General features: G+C 43.2%; 3 long non-coding RNA genes across 3 annotated transcripts in view; all 3 read right to left on the bottom strand.

Annotated features, from left to right (window-relative positions):
* The window catches only part of LOC145432427 (uncharacterized), a 432207-nt gene that overhangs the window by 233729 nt on the left and 170748 nt on the right, over positions 1-27730 (bottom strand). The gene's annotated exons all lie outside the window — the stretch shown is intronic.
* LOC145432430 (uncharacterized) lies at positions 18340-18756 on the bottom strand. Its single transcript, XR_013912726.1, has 2 exons — positions 18632-18756; positions 18340-18381 (listed from the first exon to the last, which is right to left on the bottom strand). It is a non-coding gene; the product is annotated as an uncharacterized LOC145432430 (long non-coding RNA).
* Positions 26862-27394, bottom strand: LOC145432429 (uncharacterized). Its single transcript, XR_013912724.1, has 2 exons — positions 27154-27394; positions 26862-26903 (listed from the first exon to the last, which is right to left on the bottom strand). It is a non-coding gene; the product is annotated as an uncharacterized LOC145432429 (long non-coding RNA).

Below are 27730 nucleotides of genomic sequence, written 5' to 3' on the forward strand. Positions count from 1 at the left end.
TTGCCTTCTGGTAGTTCAATCCCCTCAGTTCTGACTACCTTCCCTCTCTTTGTTACCATCCGACTACACTTCTCCAGTCTGAACGACATTCCAATGTCATTGCTGTATAGCCTGGTAGTGTGGATCAGTGAATCGATGTCTCGTTCACTCTTGGTATACAGCTTGATGTCATTTATGTACAGGAGGTGGCTGACAACTGCTCCGTTCCGTAGTCGGTATCCGTCAGTCTGGTCTTGCAGTCTCGGCTGATTGTTCTGTTTACCAGTAGCTGGTGTTTTGCGCCTCTGGTATTCTTGCCAATTCCTTTCTGTGTCCCGCTCATGTATTGACCCATGTGCCTGTTCATCTTAGCCGATATGATGCCTGACAGGAGCTTCCATGTAGTACTGAGGCAGGTTATTGGTCGGTAGTTGGAGGGGACCGGTCCCTTCTTGGGGTCCTTGGGGATCAGGACCGTCCGACCTTCGGTTAGCCATTCCGGGTGTCTCTCGATAACTAGCAGCTGGTTCATTTGTGCTGCCAGACGCTCGTGGAGGGCAGTCAGCTTCTTTAGCCAGTAGGCGTGAACCATGTCGGGCCCTGGTACTGTCCAACTCTTCATACTAGAGACCCTTTCTTGGATATCTGCCACTGTGATGGTTACTGGACCCTGTTCAGGGAGGTCGCTGTGGTCTGCCCTCAGATCCACTAGCCACTGAGCATTGCCGTTATGGGTTGCGTCCTTCTCCCATATGCTCTTCCAGTATTGCTCCGTCTCCAGCCTTGGTGGTGCTGTTCTCTTATTATTATTGTTCCCTTGCCACTGAGAGTGCACCTTTGCTGGTTCTGTGGAGAACAGCTGGTTTATTCTCCTGCCTTCTATCTCTCTGGTGTACTTCCTCAAGCGGCTGGCCAAGGCTGTGAGTCTTTGCTTGGCAGTTTCCAAGGCCTCAGGTATGGACAGCTTGCTGTATTTCTTATGCACCTTCTTTGTCGCACCTTTCTGCAACTCCGTTAGTTGGCTAACCTCCCTCCGTGCTACTTTGATCTTACCCTCTAGCCTCCTTCTCCATGGAGGGTACTGCCCCTTGTGGCTGTTCAACTTGTAGCCAAGCATCTCACTGATCACTGCTGCCGTATTGTATTCTTTGTGTGAAATTTCCGGTGCAGCTTTGCACTAACTTCCTCTTTCTAAAGTCTGTTGCCAGGGCAACTTGTCACCCTTAACCTAGTTCTTGTCTCGTCTGGATCTAGTTTATAAAAGCAAACATAAAGCAATATAATCAGCAAATAAGCACTAAGAATATATATTAAATACATGACAACTGGTAGAAGGAAATTCGACCACATCACTCCAGTTTTGGCCTCTCTACATTGGCTTCCAATCGAATACTGGTTTTTAAATCTTTAAATGGTTTGGCACCCGTTTATTTATCCGATTTGTTGAAGCCTTATGTTCCCACTCGTTCCCTCCGGTCAGCTGAGCAACTGCTTCAGTCCCTAAGTCACAGCTGAAACTCAGAGGAGACAGGGTGTTCTCCATATTGGCCCTGTTGCTTTGAAAACAATCTTCCTCTTCATATTAGACAAGCTACATCAGTACAGGTTTTTAACTCCAGATTTAAAACCTATTTTTATTCTTTGGCTTTTAACTCTGTGGGTGACTAACATTTTAATTAATTTTTTCTAGTTTTATTCTTTTGTTTAGTTCTTATATTATTACTATTTATAACTGTATTGTTCAGCACTTTGGTCTACCAGGTGTGTTTTTAAAGTACTATATGGTGATGATGGTGATGATGATCATGATAAGAAAATGGAAAATGGAAGCTCATCATACTAAGTAAAAAATTCTTCAGCAAAGTTGCAACTCTCATGCATATAAGGTGATTAAACAAACTATTTTTAGGAACTTGAGAATGTTTTCATCTTGTTCTTTGTTGATCTCCTGAGAAGGCACTTTGCTTCACCTACTGAAGTTAAAATTTAAAACAAAGGGATATTGAAAGTTCATATTAAGTAGCAGGAAGAATAAACACTAAAACATTAAAGAGAAAAACTTAACTGGTGTGAGAAGATAAGAAAAAGAAAGATGTAAATTTCAGTATGTAGGTCGGGTGTCTAGAGTGAGCTCATCATAAATAGTTTACCTCTTGTTATATAATAGTGCAGTCCTGTTTGCTTTTATCACATTGCATGCACATAGATGCCAGTCTTGCTCATTTGTTCAACTTGAACAGATGCAGCACAGCACAAGAGGGCCTCTGTGATTCCACTGTCATCTTCTCATTAATATATGAGTGTGTTTTTGTATGTATAATGTGAGTTATGTGCACATTGCTAACTACACCCCTAAAAAAGACAAAGACTAAACAAAGCTGGTGCATTAATACGCTTTGTACATGCTGACATTTGGGTGGAACATGTCACCAGCTCTCTGTGGGTTTCAGCTCATGGGTCTGTCTCCCTGCAGCCTCTCACTATGATCTTCAGAGTGTACTTCATGTCTCCAGGGGATTGACAGTAGCCATGTTAGAAATATTTCGCTGTTGGTCAACACCTGCCAGATAAAGTCACAGTAAGCTGTGTTCTTCAGCACCATTTAATGTTTCCATATTTCACCGTACGTCAGAGTTATAATCCCATAACAATTATCAGGTTACCAGTGACCAGTTCAGAGTGGGTTATGGTTGTTTTAGCCACATGATAAACAAGTACATTTTCAGAAGCCATAAGCTCTAGCTTCAAATGAAATTCCAATTATGCATTTGTATCATGAACTGAGTCTAAATAGTTTAAAATGTCATGTAAAAGGTTGGATGGCAGCCTACATCCTACCCCTTAACCTTGTTGTGGATTATCTGGTGGTGTCTGTGGCTGGTGCAAATGTTTCAGTATAGTGTGTATCAGCAACTATAAAACATTCAAAGATTACTAATTTTTCACATAGGATACCTAATAGTATTTGATTCCTTTCAACGAGAAGTAGGTGAGATGGGTGGGCAGGGGTACACTATAACCTGGTGTAGCTTTAAAGCACAGTGCCCTTGTGTGGAGGAGAGATCCTTCTGAACATTTTTGTCATCTTTTGTTCTTTTTTTATCGACTTTGTTTTTATGTATGCTGGGAGATAAAGATGCATTGTTTCCAAAACACTTACTTAACAAAAATAGTCATAGTGAATACTCAAACCAGCTCTACCCCTGAGCCAGTTTAGCTCAGTAGGTGAGCACATGACCATAAACCATATAGCTAGATTGCAGTGGTGCAAGTTCAAGTCTGATGCGCTATCAGTTGCTGTGTGCCTTCCAATTCACTCTCCCTACTTGTCTGGTTTCACTGCTCTATTGTGAAATTAAGGCTAAAATGCCCAACAAAATTGGTCTTCAGCATGCCATGACTTTTAATTTACTGAGGTTTATATATACAGTGGGGCAAAAAAGTATTTAATCAGCCACCGATTGTGCAAGTTCCCCCACTTAAAATGATGACAGAGGTCAGTAATTTGCACCAGAGGTACACTTCAACTGTGAGAGACAGAATGTGAAAAAAAAATCCATGAATTCACATGGTAGGATTTGTAAAGAATTTATTCGTAAATTAGGGTGGAAAATAAGTATTTGGTCACCTCAGACAAGGAAAATCTCTGGCTCTCACAGACCTGTAACGTCTTCTGTAAGAAGCTTTTCTGTCCCCCACTTGTTACCTGTATGAATGGCACCTGTTTGAACCCATCATCTGTATAAAAGACACCTGTCCACAGCCTCAAACAGTCAGACTCCAAACTCCGCCATGGCCAAGACCAAAGAGCTTTCGAAGGACACCAGGAAAAGTATTGTAGACCTGCACCAGACTGGGAAGAGTGAATCTACAATAGGCAAGCAGCTTGGTGTGAAAAAATCAACTGTGGGAGCAATCATCAGAAAATGGAAGACATACAAGACCACTGATAATCTCCCTCGATCTGGGGCTCCACGCAAGATCTCATCCCGTGGGGTCAAAATGATCATGAGAACGGTGAGTAAAGATCCCAGGACCACACGGGGGGACCTGGTGAATGACCTGCAGAGAGCTGGGACCAAAGTAACAAAGGTCACCATCAGTAACACACTACAACGGCAGGGAATCAAATCCCGCAGTGCCAGACGTGTTCCGCTGCTGAAGCCAGTGCATGTCCAGGCCCGTCTGAAGTTTGCCAGAGAGCACATGGATGATACAGCAGAGGATTGGGAGAATGTCATGTGGTCAGATGAAACCAAAGTAGAACTTTTTGGTATAAACTCAACTCGTTGTGTTTGGAGGAAGACGAATACTGAGTTGCATCCCAAGAACACCATACCTACTGTGAAGCATGGGGGTGGAAACATCATGCTATGGGGCTGTTTTTCTGCCAAAGGGACAGGACGACTGATCCGTGTTAAGGACAGAATGAATGGGGCCATGTATCGTGAGATTTTGAGCCAAAACCTCCTTCCATCAGTGAGAACTTTGAAGATGAAACGAGGCTGGGTCTTCCAACATGACAATGATCCAAAACACACCGCCCGGGCAACAAAGGAGTGGCTCCGTAAGAAGCATTTGAAAGTCCTGGAGTGGCCTAGCCAGTCTCCAGACCTCAACCCCATAGAAAATCTGTGGTGGGAGTTGAAAGTCTGGTGTTGCTCGGCGACAGCCCCAAAACATCACTGCTCTCGAGAAGATCTGCATGGAGGAATGGGCCAAAATACCAGCTACTGTGTGTGCAAACCTGGTAAAGACCTATAGTAAACGTTTGACCTCTGTTATTGCCATCAAAGGTTTTGTTACAAAGTATTGAGTTGTATTTTTGTTATTGACCAAATACTTATTTTCCACCCTAATTTACGAATAAATTCTTTACAAATCCTACCATGTGAATTCATGGATTTTTTTTTCACATTCTGTCTCTCACAGTTGAAGTGTACCTCTGGTGCAAATTACTGACCTCTGTCATCATTTTAGGTGGGGGAACTTGCACAATCGGTGGCTGACTAAATACTTTTTTGCCCCACTGTATATATATAACACCCAGCACGCCCCTGCGGGCGGTTTATCCTTCAAGCTCGGGTCCTCTATCAGATGCCTGGGAGCTTGAGGGTCCTGCGCGGTATCTTAGCTGTTCCCAGGACTGCGCTCTTCTGGACAGAGATCTCCGATGTTGTTCCCGGGATCTGCTGGAGCCACTCGCCTAGCTTGGGAGTCACCGCACCTAGTGCTCCGATTACCACGGGGACCACCGTTACCTTCACCCTCCACATCCTCTCGAGCTCTTCTCCGAGCCCTTGGTATTTCTCCAGCTTCTCGTGTTCCTTCCTACTGATATTGCTGTTATTCGGAACCGCTACATCGATCACTACGGCCGTCTTCTTCTGTTTGTCTACCACCACTATGTCCGGTTGGTTAGCCACCACCATTTTGTCCGTCTGTATCTGGAAGTCCCACAGGATCTTAGCTCGGTCATTCTTGGGGATGAAACCCTCCATGCATGGTAAGGAGCTTTCTTGTCTTTATGTCAGTGGCTTCTATCTCCTCCTTTGGCCAGCCTATTACCCCAGCAGGGTACCTGATCACGGGCAGGGCGGGGCGTACGTGTTGATGGCCCGGATCTTGTTCTTACCATTCAGCTGACTCCTCAGGACTTGCCTGACCCTCTGCAGGTACTTGGTGGTTGCAGCTTTTCTAGCGGCCTCTTCATGGTTCCCATTCGCCTGCGGGATCCACAGGTACTTGTAACTGTCCTCTATGTCTGCAATGTTGCCTTCTGGTAGTTCAATCCCCTCAGTTCTGACTACCTTCCCTCTCTTTGTTACCATCCGACTACACTTCTCCAGTACGAACGACATTCCAATGTCATTGCTGTATAGCCTGGTAGTGTGGATCAGTGAATCGATGTCTCGTTCACTCTTGACATACAGCTTGATGTCATCCATGTACAGGAGGTGGCTGACAACTGCTCCGTTCCGTAGTTGGTGTCCGTAGCCAGCCTTGTTAATGATCTCACTTAGGGGGTTCAGGCCTATGCAGAACAGCAGTGGGGATATATATATATATTCCTAAAGTACTCTGTGGTTGTGTGTTTAGACCCTGCTGTACTTTCTCTCCTTTTGTCTCTCTGTGCTTTCTTCCAAAACCTTCTCTTCTGCCTTTTTTCTCTTTCTTTCAGATCACTGATGTTCTTTATTTTTCTCTTTTTCACTCTATTTCTCCATCTTTCCCTTTCCTTTATGAGAAACCCTTTCTTCAACTCGGGCTGGCTGTTAATTTTTTCTCTCAATCTTTTTTGATTCTCCCTGTTCCTTCTCTTTCGTTCCACTACTGACAGGTTCCCCTTTGCTATTCTAGCGTACCATTTTGTAATTACTATAACTTTTCTGAACCTTATGCTTTTTTACAGATTAAGGATGAATATTCACAACACAATTATGCATTAAGCGATGGAGATGCTATCCGGTCTTTAAGTCTGATGTCATTAGCCGTTTCCACTGCATCACTGAGTGAATAGGTTAAATGCAGCGGACTAAGCATTTTCCTGCAGGATTAATAATGTATACATAAACAATGAGATTCAAGATAAGACAAATTTGATAATATTTGACACATCTGTAAAGCAGAAATATCAGTAAAATACACAGGAAGTAATATATCTGAAATATTAGTAAAAAATAACTTAATATAAATGGTGAATAGCACACTTTTGTGGCATTTGTCAATACCATTAGGAAAAGGGTCAACACTGTCAGACAAAAATCCTGATGGTGTTGACATCTGATGGTGTTGACAAAATACCCTACTTTCTCTCATAACACATGTTTATCTGACAGAAGCCATCTTGTTTTTCATCAGTTGCTTATGGCCTCTACAATCTACCTAAATGACGCTGTTTTTACAAAAAAAAAATTAAATCTTGGATTACATCGACTTTGGTGTTGACACAATATGGTTGTGACACAGAGTTTTATCAGAAAGGTGTGCAATAAATGAAATAAAAATAAAAATAATTATCACAGCAGTGACCTCATGGCATGTGTATCAAACAGGAAGTGGTAAAGGGGTCCTCAGAGTGTAAGCTACCCACAATAATTCCTGATTTTTTTGTACTTTTAAAAAATCTGATGGTGTTGACAAAAACTCTGGACACGATTTTAATCACCTAAAAAATATGTAAAAATAAATTTTCAATTGCATATTTTGATATTATACAAGGTATTGACTTAAATACTTAGTGACGAGAGCCATGATGTTTAATTTTACATTACTTTAATTTTTTTTCTGTATTTTAATATTATCACACCTGCTTCTGGACAATGGATTTTTAAGGTACTGGTAATGTATTGTACCATTTAAAATAAATAAATATGTATAACAAATGCAAAATCATACTTTTGTTGTATAAAAAAAATGCCTTGGTTTGTCTTTTAGGCAGTTGGGTTAACACTTGTATGCATATTTTTAACCACAAAATTGGGTTTTATCTGTCAGACATGTTTTGTCCCTTATCTCAAGAATCACTGAGTAGATCGCTTTACATACAAAATATGTAAAGTGATTTACAGTGAATGAAACTCACAACTGTTAAATCTACAAAAAAAGAAGTTAATTTCACACAACAATTGTTGAATATTCATAGAATATTTGCTGTATTTTTTACATTTAATAAATTGCTTATCGTGGATCCATAAATTGTAAAATTAACAGGGAAATATCAAACAAAAAACTAATTTGAACTGGTAAAACAACTGTGGAACTGTACATTTTAAATGAAGCTTCTCTGTATATTATACATAAAATCTATTACTATGCTGTATTTTTATGTTTTAATGTAAACGTTTAAATCATAAACCTGCAAAGTTTTTACTGCTATGCCTACATCTAAACATGCAAAAATACATCTTCAGAGAAGACTAGTGAAGAAAATATCACTTTTGTGAAATTTATTTTTCAGCCATCATCAATAAAACAATTGACAACAATTGGATGCATTTTTTCCAACTTACACAACAGTCACACAATTCAGTCAAAATGCTATAAAACTGTGGAACATTCCCGCAAAGCAAGAACCATCTTCATGAAACAAGCATGTGGCAGACCCTCTACCAGAAAAAGTTACATAGTAACCTGTTAAAACAAAAATGACATGCGAAAATTACCGTAATCCCCATCCCGTGCAACACGCACTTTGCTGTCACCACAGCTGTTCTGGCTCCTTAAGAGTCACCACTCACGTTATGTAGTGCTATACAAGTTCATGCAATCTTTATTCGTTTCTGGCACACTGTTCATTTTATTTTTGACATTCTACCGGAAGTGCTACTTCTCATTACTTCCTGTCTAACGGGAGAAGGACAGTTTGCTACTCCTGTGCTTGCCTATGCTGCCTCTTAAGCCAGCACAGTCTGTAAGTTGGCAGTAATGTTGTGTTTTACCAGTGAATGTTTAGCACTACCTGCCGTGTGTTGTTTGTGATATTTTGAGAAAGTAAATTCACTCAATGATGTGCTTTATTAGTCATTAGCCTAGATGCTAATTAGCGCTAATCTAACCGCTAACGTTAGCTTGTTAGCCTGTTTCGTTCTGCTTTGCTTTGCATAGTAACAGGTCATAGGATCTTCTAATTGTAAGAATGTTTGCTTATATTAGCTCACATGGAATATTTTGTGTTTGTTTACAGTTTTACCATTCATCCATTCATGTATTTCAACAAAGCCATGCTATGCATCCAATCAAATAAATCCAACAGAAAGGAACAACGGTGTGGTTTTTTTCTACATGGGATGATGGTTGTCTGTCTGCCTTGTTAAGTGCGAGGGCAGAATAACAACTGTGGCCCTGGTCATAGAAAACACATGTGTAGTTACCATACCAAAACATCTGGAAACCACCTGTGGGGAAACAAACCTATAAACAGTCTTGGTCTGGCCCCGAATCTTAGCCAGGCTTGGACCCAGATTCAGACTGTTATTTTATAAAAACAGTCTTAATCCGGGTCCAAACCCAGCCTAGAGTCAGAGCCAGACCTGGATTCCAGCCACCTCAGAGCCAGACTCCAGATCCCAGAGTCTCAATCACAATTGTTGTAACGCAAGATTCTCAGGTCTGAGAAATAAGAAAGACATATTTGCTCACCTTTGAAGAACCTCCAGAGTGGAAGCCAGCTCAGATAATGGATGTTAAAATTGTAGTAGCTCCCAAATATGATGCACAATGCAGAAATGAATGAGGATATGTTTGTGCTGACGAGGTTCCGATCAAGACTCTTCTTAAGGAATAGCAGGACTGTCCTGTGAACAAATTATTTAACAGGTTATATTAATAAGCACTGCAGTACATGACATTTTATAAACAGTGCAATTAAAAAAAGAGAGACAGAGCTATGAAACAGACTTACCAAAGAGAATATTAGTGGGTGTCAGAGACACTTGCTCCAGTTGCACCTCATCTGCCAGACATGTATCTTCTACATGGAAAAGCGTGAACAACTCCTTCTCTTCAAAGTAGCTGAACAGAAGCAGGACCACCTCTTTCACATTATCTGAGCAGCCACTCTGCAGTCCCCGTATCCTCTGAAGCCTTGCATCGGTCTGAAGGAACATCTTGCTTTTGCTGACACCAACTGTGGTCATGTAGTCCAGAAGACCTTTTCCCCTTCAAATCCAAGTAGTGTGTATATTAGAGGCAGGAATTAGCAGCTGTCCTTGCAGTTTAAGGTAAAAGAGACACATGTTTCTGAGATAAGACTGACTATCATTCTCTGGCATATCACTGACTGAACTAGCAGATGACATGGTTTTATGTGTGTTTTCTTAATCATCTGTACTGTCATTTGGGGGCTGAGGGTGAGATTGTGCATGTCATTAATACCATCTGGGGAACATGCTTTATGCTTCCTACACGTTTTCCTTACTTTTTTGTAAACACATGCATACAACCATTCAGTAATACTGGACTTATTTTTCTACAAAGGTTTGAACTTTGAGAGTGTTTAAACAAGAGAGAAAAGTGTGAAAATGTTCATGCTTGTCTGAGAAAAGTGTATAAAGTGTGTAGTGAGGGGTTTTACAGCTTTAAAACATCTATAAGAATTGTAAAAAATAAAGCTGGCTACTTCAGATTTCACCTATGGCGGGTTATTTTTAGAACGTAACTACCGCCATAAACAAGGGACCACTGTACACAGCCTCTTAATGTGACCAATATCTTTTTACAAAAGATGCAGGTGACCATTTTTAGTATTTAAAAAGTTTGCCCGTGCTTTTCAGCTGAACTAGCATGCTAGTGCTAAGTTATCAAGTATTAGTCTAAATATCAACTGAACTATTCTTATAGGTTACTCTACAATAGGCTCCAAATAGCCTGAATGATTAAAAAACCGACAATGTCATTATAATTGTATATCTTTGTATAGCATAAAAATAGAGAAGTAACCTCTCAGGTTCACAATGACATTTTTGGTGAAAACATTTTTATTAGCCCTATACCTGAATTTGCATAATTTCATGAATCATGTTAAAAGTAGGTCTGTTACAGGCCTACAGTATAAACTTGTAAAGTTACTTACATGTAATTCATGCATTTTTAAAAACAACTGACTAAAACTATAGTTTTTACAATATTTGCATGTCAAATTAACATAATTGTTTTGTTGTATTAAAGTATTTCACTGTTTTTGTTCCCAATATTTGTAGCTTTAACAAATAAATTTGATCATAATCACACATTGATGTTTTAAATATAACAAAAACATTCTGTTTAATACTTTACAAAAATTCACTGTGATTGAAACAGGAAAATTGTGTTTTACTATACATTTCTGTAGGGATTTTACATGGTTTTTATGTCAATTTCACTGCCATTTCTTACAGTGTATCTTGCTAAAGGATACTTAGCATGCAGACTGGAGGAGCCAGGGATCGAACCACCAACCTTCCGATCAGCAGGTGATCTGCTCTACCTCCTGAGCTAGAGCCACTTTGTAGCCTTGGCATTCCCATGGATTAGCTGGAGTAGATGGCTCGGGAGAGGGAGGTCTGGGCTTCTGCCCCGTGACATTGTCCTGGATAAGTGAAGGAAAATGGATGTGATAGGTTTGGTGCTTAAACCTATTCGCTGGAACGTTCAAGACAATTTAACTACACAGCAAAGCAAGACACGAGTAGGCAAAGTTCTTTATGTTTCTTGTGCACGGGAGAGAACTGGACAATGCGGTTCCTTCGCTTGACCCCAGTTGCTCTCGTCCGTTCCCTCGTAACACTGCTCTTTTATTGAGGTTACATGAATATACAAAGGTTCATTAATATGTGAGGCATACATACAAACAAAGGGTACCTTGCCTGTGCGTTGTGTAAGTGTGTGTGTGTGTGTGTGTGTGTGTGTGTGTGTGGGGGGGGGGGGGGGGGGGGGGGGGGGCGTGTCAGACATAAACAGCTTCCCTAAACCTGCTGCTCTGGAAGTCCAGAAGTTCATCTAAACAAAAGGCACTTAGACTAAAACATATATATATATATATATATATATATATATATATATATATATATATATATATATATATTAGGGGTGCAACGATATTCGTATCGATATTGAACCGTTCGATACAGTGCTTTCGGTTCGGTACGCATATGTATCGAACAATACAAAATTTGTAATTTATTTTATCAACTTTACTTCTGATGATGCTGTCTGTGTTGAGCGCTCAGTGAATCTGCGTTCGACTGCTCCGCCTAGGGTCGACAGTGCAGCCTAGGCGGAGTAGTCGAACGCAGATTCACTGAGCGCTCAACACAGACAGCATCGTCAGAAGAAAGAGTGCAGGGCAAGCTAGCGAGACAGAAGTTAAGCTCTCCTTACAAGATGGACCTCCCCCACCCTCATTCAGATCTGGCGTTTGGAATTATTTTGGTTTTCATGTGACGTATGACCCTGAAGGTAAGCGAGTCATGGACTAAAGTAAAACAGTATGTTGGATGTGCCATGCAATGCTCAATTACATGGGTGGGAACTAGTGTGTTAGCGCAGTTAGCTCGTTAACGTGTTGGCCGTCTAGCCCCATGCACGGGGCGATCGGCGGTAGCTCGTTAACGGAGATTTGCCGTGTTGTGGCGTTAAGGTCATTTCAACGAGATTAACCTGAAAGCACTAGTGGGAACACAACGAATATGACTGCACATTTACGCCGACATCATCCTAGTGCAAAGACAAGTGGAAGCAGAAAAAAAACAAGCAAGCATGCTACTAACTTTAGCCGAGTCATTTAGACAGCTGTTTAATATGCTGCTGAGAATATAGCCCAGAAGAAGCGGATAGTATAGCTTTTATTTTGGAAAGAGACATTTTTCTGTAATAAACTCTCTTTTCCAAAGATGAGTGATTCCTCAATCAGATACAGGGCTTGCAATATTGCTAGCCCGACGTCCTGGGGATAGCGATTTTTTCAGTCGGGCTACCAAAATCTATCTCTTCCCTGCCCGTAGGGCTATTGTAGGAAGGAAAAATATATGTCAATGCTTTTGCATTCTTTCAGAAATGTAGCTGGGTAATTATGTCATTGGCATCGGTGAGCCACTGTCAATATGTGACATATTGAAATCGCGTTTGAATTTGCGCTTGTTTTTTTGCTTTCACTTTGCAATCGCGCGAACTGTGTATAGAGAGCGACAGCACTGATCTGTGAGTGATGATAATTTGCGCACCAATTCCTCTGACATCGTCTTATTAATTGTTAGCTTACTATGCAAACATGACAAGTGAAATCTCCCGCAGCAAGCTTAAACATGTGAGAGGTTGATCGCGCAGAGAATCGCTGAGCTTATGTGAGTGCGTGTGTAAAAGCATTTCAGTTCTGCTGAGCCAAATAAGACAGGTCAGGGTGAAGAAGTGACAGCCAAAGAAAAGCTTACCACAAAACGGAGACGTTATGACAAATCAGACTGTAAGGCAAAAAGAAAGTACAGCTTTATGGTTTCATGGACAAAAGAATTTCTGTGGATGTAATATGACGAGCTAAATAACCAGGGCTGCACATAAGTGGTCCGCAGGTGTGTATTCGCTGTCAAAATAAAAAACACGCACAAGGGTTAGGGTTAAATTTAAAAACTGTACTTTTGAGTTAAAATATATATTTATAATTTTAATAAATGACAAATTAAAAAGGCATGAACATTTTTTTTGTATCGAAAAAATATCGAACCGTGACACCAAAGTATCGAACCGAACCGAACCGTGAATTTTGTGTATCGTTGCACCCCTAATATATATATATATATCCATCCATCCATTCGCTTCCGCTTCTCCTTTTCAGGGTCGCGGGGGGCGCTGGAGCCTATCCCAGCTGTCATAGGGCGAGAGGCGGGGTACACCCTGGACAGGTCGCCAGTCTGTCGCAGGGCCTAAATATATATATATATTGATATATATATATATATATATATATATATATAACGGAGTTGCTAACGGAGTTGCAGAAAGGTGCGACAAAGAAGGTGCATAAGAAATACAGCAAGCTGTCCATACCTGAGGCCTTGGAAACTGCCAAGCAAAGACTCACAGCCTTGGCCAGCCGCTTGAGGAGGTACACCAGAGAGATAGAAGGCAGGAGAATAAACCAGCTGTTCTCCACAGAACCAGCAAAGGTGTACTCTCAGTGGCAAGGGAACAATAAGAGAACAGCACCACCAAGGCTGGAGATGGAGCAATACTGGAAGAGCATATGGGAGAAGGATGCAACCCATAACGGCAATGCTCAGTGGCTAGAGGATCTGAGGGCTGACCACAGCGACCTCCCTGAACAGGGTCCAGTAACCATCACAGTGGCAGATATCCAAGAAAGGGTCTCCAGTATGAAGAGTTGGACAGCACCAGGGCCCGACATGGTTCACGCCTACTGGCTGAAGAAGCTGACTGCACTCCACGAGCGTCTGGCAGCACAAATGAACCAGCTGCTAGTTAACGAGAGACACCCGGAATGGCTAACTGAAGGCCGGACGGTCCTGATCCCCAAGGACCCCAAGAAGGGACCGGTCCCCTCCAACTACCGACCAATAACCTGCCTCAGTACTACATGGAAGCTCCTGTCAGGCATCATATCGGCTAAGATGAACAGGCACATGGGTCAATACATGAGCGGGACACAGAAAGGAATTGGCAAGAATACCAGAGGCGCAAAACACCAGCTACTGGTAGACAGAACAATCAGCCGAGACTGCAAGACCAGACTGACCAACCTGTGCACTGCCTGGATTGATTACAAGAAGGCCTATGACTCAATGCCCCACAGCTGGATACTGGAATGCCTAGAATTGTACAAGATCAATGGGACCCTAAGAGCCTTCATCAGGAACTCAATGGGGATGTGGCGTACAACACTAGAGGCCAACTCCAAGCCCATAGCACAAGTCACCATCAAGTGCGGGATCTACCAAGGAGATGCTCTGTCCCCACTGCTGTTCTGCATAGGCCTGAACCCCCTCAGTGAGATCATTAACAAGACTGGCTACGGATACCGACTACAGAACGGAGCAGTTGTCAGCCACCTCCTGTACATGGATGACATCAAGCTGTATGCCAAGAGTGAACGAGACATCGATTCACTGATCCACACTACCAGGCTATACAGCAATGACATTGGAATGTCGTTCGGACTGGAGAAGTGTAGTCGGATGGTAACAAAGAGAGGGAAGGTAGTCAGAACTGAGGGGATTGAACTACCAGAAGGCAACATTGCAGACATAGAGGACAGTTACAAGTACTTGGGGATCCCACAGGCGAATGGGAACCATGAAGAGGCCGATAGAAAAGCTGCAACCACCAAGTACCTGCAGAGGGTCAGGCAAGTCCTGAGGAGTCAGCTGAATGGTAAGAACAAGATCCGGGCCATCAACACGTACGCCCTGCCCGTGATCAGGTACCCTGCTGGGGTAATAGGCTGGCCAAAGGAGGAGATAGAAGCCACTGACATAAAGACAAGAAAGCTCCTTACCATGCATGGAGGGTTTCACCCCAAATCCAGCACCCTGAGGCTGTACGCTAAGCGGAAGGAAGGGGGCCGGGGACTGGTGAGTGTCAGCACCACAGTCCAGGATGAGACAACGAACATCCAAGAATACATTAGGAAGATGGCCCCAACTGACCGAGTGCTCAGTGAATACCTCAGGCAGCAGAAACCCAAGAAAGAGGAGGGAGCCGAGGAACCATCATGGAAGGACAGGCCCCTGCACGGTATGTACCACCGGCAGATAGAGGAGGTGGCTGATATCCAGAAATCCTACCAGTGGCTGGACAAAGCTGGACTGAAAGACAGCACAGAGGCACTAATCATGGCAGCACAAGAACAAGCTCTGAGCACAAGATCCATAGAGGCTGGGGTCTATCACACCAGGCAAGACCCCAGGTGCAGGCTGTGTAAAGATGCCCCAGAGACAATCCAGCACATAACAGCAGGGTGCAAGATGCTAGCAGGCAAGGCATACATGGAACGCCATAACCAAGTGGCCGGCATAGTGTACAGGAACATCTGTGCCGAGTATAACCTGGAAGTCCCGAGGTCAAAATGGGAGATGCCCCCAAGGGTGGTGGAGAATGACCGAGCTAAGATCCTGTGGGACTTCCAGATACAGACGGACAAAATGGTGGTGGCTAACCAACCGGACATAGTGGTGGTAGACAAACAGAAGAAGACGGCCGTAGTGATCGATGTAGCGGTTCCGAATGACAGCAATATCAGGAAGAAGGAACACGAGAAGCTGGAGAAATACCAAGGACTCAGAGAAGAGCTCGAGAGGATGTGGAGGGTGAAGGTAACGGTGGTCCCCGTGGTAATCGGAGCACTAGGTGCGGTGACTCCCAAGCTAGGCGAGTGGCTCCAGCAGATCCCAGGAACAACATCGGAGATCTCTGTCCAGAAGAGCGCAGTCCTGGGAACAGCTAAGATACTGCGCAGGACCCTCAAGCTCCCAGGCTTCTGGTAGAGGACCCAAGCTTGAAGGATAAACCGCCCGCAGGGGCGTGCTGGGTGTTTTTTTTTTTTTATATATATATGTTTATCCTGGAATGCACACAAAGTCTTTGCAGACTATTAAGGATCAACCCTCTACCAACATGCCATTGATTATACAACTCTAAGCATATATGAGTAAATATTTCTAAGCCTAAATGACAATCCAACAATGTAAACCTGACAGGATGGATGGAACAGACCTAACCCGCAATGTGTAAATGATACACATGGTTTCAGCAAACTATTTAATATAATTAGCAATATATTATGAAATAATGCTTTACAATATTAGCTTGTAACAAGACCATGTCATACAGGACAGCAGTACCATGACTGTGTCTGTGTCTCAACTTCTTAAAACTAACCAGGGCATTGTTGACCTGTTGAGGGTTAAGGTTGGATTTTGTTTCAGCTCATGCATCTTGGCATTCCTCTTTTTGGGTTAAGAGCTTTTCCAATGTTTTTCCCCCCACTAAATCTAGCTTTAGATGATTTGGCACTGATGTAGTGAAGGAGTAGATGTTAAACTGCAGGTAACGTGATGTATCCAAAATTATCACCCTTGGCGTTGGCAGACATTTTATATGTAATCAAAAGAGGTAAAGCAGTGTAACTAATGGCATTAGCAATTGACTCATACCACTTGAATGTCCCATTAAGTCATCTTGGTGAGTCAGTATGCGTGATGCCAGAACACTGAGCTGATGCATCTGGAGTGTACTCAATTAAATATCAATTAAACAAACCAAATAAACCAGGGTTTACAGTATCTCATCTGGGTTTTTTTGTACTCCCTGGAAAGCAGTATTCATACTGAATGGATACATTATACTTTGATCTAAAAATTAAAAAGAATAAAGTGAAGTAAAGCAATGTCTCTCCTGCAACAGAAAGTAAGCCCATTTACAGCATTTTGCTTCTGGAGTGGCTAAGATAACAAATTTCCTACTGCTAACTAGTGATGTGTCGGTCGCGAACGAAACGGCTCTTCAAGCCGGTTCTTTGAAGGGAACGACGCGAGTCGGGTTTTTTTTTTTTTTCTTTCTCTCACCCTCTCTCTCACACTTTTTTTCCACTTCACTCCGCACGTGAGCCTTGTGCTTTGCGCTGGGAAGAGGGGGGAGGGGCGGTAGTTACACTCGCAGTAGCACAGGAACAGAGCGGGAGGGAAAGAGAGAGAAAAAGAGCCAAGGACAACAACGTCACATTAGAAAGGCATAGTAATCATCCACAACTATTTTCAGTTGTGGATGTTAAAGAATTCAGAAAGTTTATTCATGCAGGCCCATATGACAGAGAATGTGCATCTTCTTTTTGTTTTCATATTTTAATTTATATTTAATTGTGTTGTGGTTTGCAGTGTTTTGTGTTGTTTCACTTTAAATTTGTTTAAAAGGAAAAAGCTGAAAATTTAAATAGTTAAAAGTTGAACTGTGACTAGTTGGTTTTTGTATTATATGATTTATTTATTACATTTTATGTGGAGTGAATAAATAAAAGTATATTTACGGTGGCCCCTAGAGACAAAGCACGTACAAACTCCAAAACACGTACGAACTCCAAAGCATATAAAAACTCCAAAACATGTATCTCCAAAAGTTGATTCTGTTCATCTGGACGTAGCGTTTTGTGGGAGAAATGTTTCGTCACTCATCAGCTGACTGTAGGTTTCCCCAATCTTATAAACAGTACATTTGCATAATGACTGAAACCAGCCCACTGAAGGAACAATGGGCTGGGATGTTTGTACATACAAACCCTGAAGCACGTACAAACTCCAAAACACGTACAAAACACAACAAAAGTGCTCCAGGATGCTAGGCGCAGTGTTTGGCTTTTGTTACCTAGTGGCTACACAAGTCAGCAAGTACAAACGACCGGATTTGGTGTGTGGTAGTAACAGGTAAATGAACATTTTTTTAAATTATTTGAATATATATGAGTGCCTGTGTATAAATACACAAACAATACACATATGCTTTTAATTGTGTAATTTAAGTTCAGTTAACGCTAGAAATGTGTTTTGGAGTTTGTACGTGTTTTGTCTCTAGGGGCCACCATATATATTTATATATAACCATATATAAATAAAACCACAGGTTTTTTTTTTACATTAGTAATTCCTTTTGTGCATAATTTTATATTGTTGTTAATAATAAATTAATTAAAGCAACAAAACAATTGAAGAGCCGGTTGGGAGCCGAAAGAGACTGTTCTCTAAAAAGAGCCGGAAATCCCATCACTACTGCTAACATCATAATAAAGCATGATATTTCATACTATTACTGTGCCGTTACGGGTGCATGTCTGATGCAAGGGCGTGAACACCTTTCTCATATCACCACTCTGAAGACCGATGGGCGTTGTCAACAGGTTTACTGACATTCAAAAGGGTAAAACTAGAAACAAGACAAAAAATACAGTCAAGACATACATAAGCGTAGCATAACATACATTTATACACCGCAATACTAATACACAGCATACGTCTAATTATATAAACTTTTAAACAACTACTGAGGCTATCTCAGACGACCTCCGACATCGCAGATAGCTAGCTTAGCACCGAGATTAGCTTTACGGTCAAATACTGCGCTAGCGGCAACATAATGTACAAAAACAAGTTGTAATTTAACTTTAAGTACATACCGGCGATACAACCGTAAACCAAAGATGTAGACAGTAAATTTTCCGACAGGACACCATAAGCCGTGTGCCGATATGTCTCTCTTTCTTTCGCTCGCTTCCTTTCCTTGAGCTGACTTCCTGTTCAATAAAGTTGTTTGTTGTGTGGGGTGATGGAGCACCTCTTCAACCTGAGCCTGAGGTTGGGAAGAGTCCCACAGCTCTGGAAAACCTCCTGTGTTGTACCAGTGCCAAAGACTTCACGCCCCAAGGACCTCAACAGCTCTGACATCCCACCTGATGAAGACCCTGGAGCGGTTGGTCCTGGCTCAGCTTCGGCACCTAATAAGCTCATCACTGGACCCACTTCAGTTTGCCTACCAGCCTGGCATTGGAGCGGATGATGCCGTCATTCACCTCCTACATCGTTCCCTTGCTCACCTGGAGACCGCTGGAAGCACTGTGAGAATCATGTTCTTTGATTTCTCCAGTGCCTTCAACACCATTCTTCCCTCGGTTCTAAAGGACAAGCTGGTGAACTCTGGAGTGGACCATCACCTCACTACCTGGATCCTGGACTACCTCACCGACCGACCACAGTATGTGAGGACTCAGGGCTGTGTGTCGGACAGGGTCGTCTGCAGTACGGGGGCCCCACAGGGAACGGTTCTGGCTCCGTTCCTCTTCACCATCTACACTGCAGACTTCTCCCACAATTCCACCCAGTGCTTCCTGCAGAAGTTCTCTGATGACTCTGCAATAGTCGGCCTCATCACTGATGGGGACGACAAGGAGTACAGAGGTCTGACCCAAGACTTTGTGGACTGGTGCCAGCTGAACTACCTCCAGATCAACGCCAGTAAAACCAAGGAACTGGTGGTAGACTTCCGCAGGCACAAGCATTCTCCACTGCAACCACTGAACATCCAAGGTATGGACATTGAGGCTGTGGACAGCTACAGGTACCTTGGTGTTCATCTGAACAATAGACTGGACTGGACTCATAACTCAGACGCCCTCCACAGGAAAGGGCAGAGCAGGCTGTACCTGCTGCGGAGACTCAGGTCGTTTGGGGTGGAGGGCCCACTCCTGAAGAAATTCTATGACTCTGTTGTGGCTTCTGCTATCTTTTATGGCGTGGTCTGCTGGGGCGGCAGCATCTCTGCTGGGGACAGGAAGAGACTGAACAGGGTGATCCGAAGGGCCAGCTCTGTTCTAGGATGCCCTCTGGACCCAGTGGAGGTGGTGAGTGACAGGAGAATGGCGGCTAAGCTGTCATCCCTGATGGACAACATCTCCCACCCCATGCAGCAGACTGTGACAGCACTGAGCAGCTCCTTCAGTGGGAGACTGCGGCACCCACGGTGTGGGACGGAGAGATTTCGCAGGTCTTTCCTCCCAACTGCTGTCAGACTCCATAATAAAGACTTTAACTGATCAAGCACACACATCCATACATATGCAATAATACTAAGTGCAATAATCCTTTCTGTCATCGTTGTATTTTTACTCAGTTGTATATAGTATTTGTATTTGTATTCTATTTTTATCTTATTGTATATTTATTTTATTTTATTCTACTGTATATAGTATTTTATTTTATTCTATTCTGTACAGTTGTGTACTGTATTTATTCTTATTGTATTCTAATTTTTGCCTCATAACTTTTGCACTGTCCACTTCCTGCTGTGACAAAACAAATTTCCCACGTGTGGGACTAATAAAGGTTATCTTATCTTATCTTATCTTAAACCATTTCTACGGTGCATTACTTGAAACGACCACAGAGGGCGCTAAAACACATAACTAACAACGTACTGGGAATAATATTTTAGTGATACAGAACACTCCCCGCCTGGCGTGAATAAACGCCACGATTAAACGTTGAAGAAAACAACACGTTAAGAAGGCACCAAGGGTACGATCTCTGAGATAGGTCTGGTCAACACCTTTGTACCATCTGATTTAACTACCTTAATTTCCACGGTACGTATTTTACCATCTTTACTTGGGAACACCTTAGTTATGAGACCAAGAGGCCACTCATTTCTTGGCACTCGACTGTCTTTGAGTACCACAACATTTCCTAAGCTCACGTTAGGCTGGATAGACTGCCATTTGCGGCGTGGCTGTAGGGTAGGGAGAAACTCTTTCCTCCATTTGTCCCAGAAGATGTTCGACAGGTGCTGAACCTGGCACCACTGATGTTTGTAGAGGTCTGATGCTGTGAATTTTTCAGCTGGAGCCTGAAGGGGTGCTACGTTTTGAGTCAGGAGAACAGCTGGAGTCAAGATAAAGGGGTCACTTGGGTCTGATGAAACCGGGACGAGGGGTCTACAGTTTATGATAGCAGCCACCTCTGCCATGAAGGTGACGAGAACCTCATGAGTGAGTTTAGTGGTCTTAAGCTGAAAAAACATAGAGTCCAATATTCTCCGTGCTAAACCTATCATTCTCTCCCATGCTCCGCCGAAATGGGAGGCATGAGGTGGGTTAAAAGTCCATTTACATCCATGTTCTTTTAAGAAGGTGTGCACAGCTGTGTTGTCCAAGTTTGAAGGGATTTTCAGTTCTTTACATGCACTTACAAAATTGGTGCTTCGATCAGAGCGAACAGTTTTCACTGGTCCCCTCACGGCCAGAAATCGTCGGAATGCATTAATGAAGCTAGATGTATCAAGTGACTCTACCACTTCAATGTGAACTGCTCTAATACTCAAACAAGTGAATATGACAGCCCACCTTTTATTCTGGTTGACATTTCCTCTTGTACGTCGTGAAGACACAAACCACGGACCAAACACATCTAAGCCCACTTTCGTGAACGGGGGATCCGTTGTGAGACGGTCTGGAGGGAGGTTTGACATTTTCTGTGTGCTCAAAGGGGCACGAAGTCTTTTGCAGGTAACACAATGATAGATGATTGTGCTCACTTTTCTTTTACCGCCCACTATCCACCATCCTGCGGAGCGAACGGCTCCTTCTGTGAAAAGGCGACCTTGATGCTGGGTCTGCTCGTGGTAGTGCTTTATGAGAAGCGCTGCAACATGGTGGTGGCCAGGAACTATGAGAGGGTTTTTCTCACCTTGGCTAATGTTTGAGTCTCTGATGCGACCACCTACTCTAAGGAGTCCTTCTTTGTCCAGATAGGGGTCTAAGGTTTTGAGATGACTGGTTTTGGGTAGTTTTCCATGTTTTTGCACACACTTGATTTCTTCAGCATACACGTCCTGCTGTACTGCTCGAATGACAAGGTTCTGAGCTTGCTTTAACTCATCCACAGTAAGTCCCGTTTCACAGTAATGCCAGCCATTACAGTGATTGGCTTTGCCTGGTGGTGATTTGAAGTTGTGGATTACATGTATTAGTCTAGAAAGAGCACGTGAGGGATTTCCAGGTAGAAAACTTGGTGAATCTGTCTGAGCCCAGTTCTTTAGTTGAGGCTGTTGTTTTGAGTGCGGTTACCTGAGGTCTTACATCTGCGTCCATGTTGGGTTCTACAAGGTCATAGGAGTCATTTGGAGAATTCTGAATCTGATGTAAAAGGTCAGGGCCGGTGAGCCAGTTACTAAGCGGCAGCTGGAATGCAGGAACAGAACGAGTGGCGTGATCTGCAGGGTTCTGACTGCTAGCTACATAGTGCCACTGGCATGGCTGAGAAGATCTGCGGATTCTAGTCACACGATTACTGACATAGACATAAAATCTTCTAGACTCGTTGTAGATGTAACCTAGGACTACTTTACTGTCTGTGTAGAAAGTAGTGTGATCTAGTTTACAGTCAAGTTCATCTGAGATAAGATCTGCGAGCTCAACCGCTAAAATGGCAGCACTAAGCTCTAATCTTGGAATAGTCTGATCTGGGCGTGGTGCTAGCTTAGCCTTACCCATTACAAAGCCTACTTGACTGTGTCCTTCTGCATCTGTCACTTTTAAATAGGCCACTGCAGCTATGGCTTTGGTAGATGCGTCTGAAAAAACACACAACTCTTTTTTCACGGCTGTTGAAGGGGAAATGTCTGTGTATGCTCTGGGAATGGTCATGTTAGGCAAGTCTTTGAGTGAGTCTTTCCACTGTGTCCAAGACTCTTCCATTTCGGGAGGGAGTGGAGCATCCCAGTCCCCATTTTCAGCTGTAAGTTCGCATAGAATCGACTTCCCCTGTATGGTGACTGGTGCTACAAAACCCAGCGGATCATAGAGACTGTTTATTGTTGATAGAACACCTCGTCTGGTAAAGGGTTTTGACTCATCAGATACTTCAAAGGTGAAGCGGTCTTTACTTAGGTCCCAGAGGAGACCTAGGCTACGCTGCATGGGCACCGAATCACTTTCGAAGTCCAGGTTTTTTAGATTTTTGGCATGATCTTGAGTCGGGAATGCCTCTAGTACTTCCTTCCTGTTTGCTGCTATTTTATGCAGTCTTAAGTTTGAGTTTGCAAGTGCGTCTCGGGTTCTTTGGAGTAGAGATATGGCTTTTTCAACAGTAGGTAGAGATTTGGGCATGGTGGTTAGCACTGTTGCCGCACAGCAAGAAGGTCCTGAGTTCAATTCCACCATCAGGCCGGGGTCTTTCTGTGTGGAGTTTGCATGTTCTCCCCGTGTTTGCGTGGGTTCCCTCCGGGTACTCCGGCTTCCTCCCACCGTCCAAAGACATGCAGTTTGTGGGGATAGGTTAATTGGAAAATCCAAATTGTCACTAGGTGTGAATGTGAGTATGAATGGTTGTCTGTCCTTGTGTGTTAGCCCTGTGACAGACTGGCGACCTGTCCAGGGTGTACCCCGCCTCTCGCCCTACGACAGCTGGGATTGGCTCCAGCGCCCCCTGCGACCCTGAAAAGGAAAAGCGGTAGCGAATGGATGGAGGTAGAGATTTGAGTCCGTCATCAACGTAGAAGTCACGCATGACAAACTGCTTCACATCTGCATCGCAGTCCGGTTCGACGCGTTGGACAGACTGGTGCAGGCCATATATGGCTACTGCTGGCGATGGGCTGTTCCCAAAGACGTGGACCGTCATTCTGTACTCCACAACTTCTTTGGAAATGTCGTTGTCACGGAACCACAAGAAGCGTAAGTAGTTCCTGTCTTGCTCTCGCACGTTGAAACAGTAAAACATCTGTTCGATGTCTGCTGTGAAGGCAACGGCTTCTTTTCTGAAGCGTATTAGGACCCCAAGCAATGAGTTATTAAAATCTGGTCCTGTTAACAGAACGTCATTCAGGGATACGCCTTCATACTTGGCGCTGCTGTCGAAGACGACCCTGATCTGCGTGGGTTTACGGGGATGGTAGACACCGAATAATGGCAGATACCAACATTCCTCATCCTCTTTTAGTGTAGGGGCGATCTCTGCATGTTTGTTTTGGAATATTTTGTCCATGAAGGTGATGAAATGTTCCTTCATCTCTTTCTTCTTTTCAAAGGTGCGAAGAAGAGACATTAGGCGATTCAGGGCCTGTGGTCTGTTGTTAGGGAGCTTTCGGCGTGGATTTTTAAATGGTAAAGGAGCTGTCCAACTGTTATCTGTGTCTTTTGTTAGTCCTTCCTCCATTATTTTTAAGAAGGCATTGTCCTGGATGGAAGGTGAGATGTAGTTGTCATTTCTGGTTTGTTTGAACACATTACATCCTAAATGATCAGGTTCACAAGCACTGTCTGCCAGCTGGGAGCTGAAGTTGAGTGGAACTTGTATCCCACAATGTTTCTCTTTTATGTTGAAAACATTAGGACATGGCTCGAATGGTGTGGGACGTCCCCTTTCAGTTGCATTTGTGAACAGAGTCCTTACTGCAGGAGTTCTGTGGACGTCACCTAAACACACGTTTCCTACTATGACCCATCCTAGGTCCAATTTTTGAGCATAGGGTGCGTTGTTAGGGCCACTTATCTGTTTGCGGACTTTGTGAGCTCTAATGACATCCCGTCCAAGAAGCATTAGTATGGGGGCGTTAGAGTCCAAGGCAGGAATGAGGTGAGCCACTGACTTTAGATGGCTGTGGTGTCTAGCTGCACTGGGTGTGGGGATCTCGTCTCTGTCATTTGGGATATTTTTGCACTCAATTAGGCTAGGCAGTGAGATGTGGACTGAACCATCTAAAGCTGCCACTACATAACCTGTAGCTCTTCTACCCATTGTCTCTTTGGTACCTGCACATGTCTTAAGCGAGTAAGGGGAACTAGGGCCGCAGTCATTAAACAACTCGAAGAACTCCGGACGTACTAGTGATCTGTTACTTTGTTCATCATGGATGGCATAAAGCCTTACTGCTTGATGTGGGTGGCCTGCTGGGTAGACATTCACGAGACAGATTTTAGAACATGAAGTGCCTGCTTCATTCACACCACAAACCTGAGTGCATTTAGAAGTGATCTCCTCTGATTCAGTGGTGTCAGGCTCCCCGCCATGCTCTGCTGCTGGTTCGGTTTCTTTTAGCCAGGAAGCTGGTCCTGGGTGGAGAGCCGTGCAGTGCTTCTCATCGTTGCACTCGGAACACTGTACCTTGGCTTTACAGTTCTTTGCTATGTGTGAAGATGAAGCACAGCACCTGAAGCAAAAGTCATTTTCTTTTAAGAACATTTTCCTATCTAACAGTGTTTTCATGCGAAATGCTCTGCACACTGCGAGAGGATGGGCTTTCTTGTGAATTGGATAAATCTTTTCACCATGTACAGTTTTGTTTGGGAACCTCTGTGTGTCTGAACTAGTGCGAGAGATGACATCAGTTTTGTGCACAGAAATCTCTTTTTGTCTGTTTGCCCTCCAAGATAGTTTGTCTGGTCTGGGTGCATCAGGTGATGGTGTGAGGTTAAAGCTGGGGTCGTTTCTAGCATCAGCTTCTTGTGCAACAAAGTCTACTAGAACACTAAATGGTGGGAAGGAGACACATTTTGTGCGTTTGTAGTTGGCTCCTACCGTAATCCACCTTTCTTGCAGGTAGAAGGGAAGTTTTTGGATGATTGGATTTACTCCTCTTGCTGTATCTAGGAACGCGAGACCAGGGAGGTCTCCTTCAGCTTTAGCGCACTGCACTTCCATGAGCAGGTCACTAAATTTTCTCAGTTTTGCAAAGTCTTTGGATGAGATTTTTGGGAATGCATCAATTCTTTTAAACAGTGCATCCTCGATCACTTCAGCTGAGCCATAACATTGTTCAAGTCTGTCCCATATCATGTTGAGGCCATTGACTGGGTTGTTGATGTGTATGGCTCTGAGTTGTTCTGCATGTTCAGCCGATTCCTTGCCAAGCCATTTTAACATCAAGTCCATTTCTTCACTTGCCGTTAGATCTAACCCGCTTATAGCATTTTCAAATGAGCGTTTCCAAGCTCTGAAGTTTTGGGGCTTGTCATTAAACTGGAGCAGCCCTGTTGCCACTATTTCACGACGAGCAAAGTATCTGATGAAGTCACTCACATTTGATTCTCTAGGCTCTTTGTATAAAGGCCTAGCATCATGGAAGCTAGATGCTGACACCTGATTTGACCAATTGGTACTGTAATTTTTATTAGCATGGGGAGATGGGGAAATGACTGGAGTTTTTTGGCAACAGTCAGGATCATCTGTTAGACCAATTGGAATTTTTTGTGGGTCATTTTCCTTTTTAGGGCTTGGTGGCTGATCACAGGTGAGCTCTGATTTACTTTGTGTTACATTTTCATTTTGTGATTGTTGAAGAGCAGCATCATTTTCTTTTCTCACAAATGTAGATTGGCCAATGACATACTGTTTAGTTCATTCTGCTGTTACTGAGGGACAGATGTTGCTGCGCGTTTCTGTCTGTGTGGCAGCAGCTGCTTCTAATGACTCTGCTTCAGCAATGGCTGAAGCTACATCTTTTTCATGCTGTAAATATTCGATGGATGCCTCGACTTTAGCTTTTGCTACTTCTATTTGTGCTTTTTCTACCTTCAAATCCATTTCTTTAGCTGCGAAGCTGAGCCGTGCCTTGGCTGCCTCAGCTTTTGCTCTGGCTTTGGCTGCTGCAGAACCTGTAGAGGAGGCACACGAAGCTTCGGACCGGGTCTTGAGGGATGACACCTTGCTGGACATGTTGGAGTTGATTAGACGACTGCTGGCTCACTGCTGTATGCCGTGTTGCTCCCAGGCGTAGTAGTGGTCAGCTTCACTCTAGTGTGCGATGACTGCGTTATCTTTGTTCGTGCGGATGACGCCGTTTTACTGTGCCGTTACGGGTGCATGTCTGATGCAAGGGCGTGAACACCTTTCTCATATCACCACTCTGAAGACCGATGGGCGTTGTCAACAGGTTTACTGACATTCAAAAGGGTAAAACTAGAAACAAGACAAAAAATACAGTCAAGACATACATAAGCGTAGCATAACATACATTTATACACCGCAATACTAATACACAGCATACGTCTAATTATATAAACTTTTAAACAACTACTGAGGCTATCTCAGATGACCTCCGACATCGCGGATAGCTAGCTTAGCACCGAGATTAGCTTTACGGTCAAATACTGCGCTAGCGGCAACATAATGTACAAAAACAAGTTGTAATTTAACTTTAAGTACATACCGGCGATACAACCGTAAACCAAAGATGTAGACAGTAAATTTTCCGACAGGACACCATAAGCCGTGTGCCGATATGTCTCTCTTTCTTTCGCTCGCTTCCTTTCCTTGAGCTGACTTCCTGTTCAATAAAGTTGTTTCAAAACAAACCATTTCTACGGTGCATTACTTGAAACGACCACAGAGGGCGCTAAAAACACATAACTAACAACGTACTGGGAATAATATTTTAGTGATACAGAACAATTACATTGTATATGTTGTTAAGATAAAAGGTATGCTATTATACAATCCAGCAGAACGTCACTGAAAAAAACTGCAAAAAACTTTGAGTAATTTATTTTCTAGCATTGAATCTAACACAATCTGACTAAACAATAATATTCATGCAGTTGTCTGTGATGGTTCTCAGTCACAGGTCATCGTATGCTAAGGTGCTTGCAAAGAAAAGCATCTGGATTTCTTTAAATTGCTTGAAGACGTTTCACCTCTCATCTGAGAAGCTTCTTCAGTTCTAGGGTCAAATGGTGGAGAGTCCCAGATTTAAGCCCGGGGGGTATCCCCCCCAAAGACGGACAAAA

This window comes from Astatotilapia calliptera, chromosome 2 (assembly GCF_964374335.1).
Source record: "Astatotilapia calliptera chromosome 2, fAstCal68.1, whole genome shotgun sequence".
In the NCBI taxonomy this organism is placed as follows: domain Eukaryota; kingdom Metazoa; phylum Chordata; class Actinopteri; order Cichliformes; family Cichlidae; genus Astatotilapia; species Astatotilapia calliptera.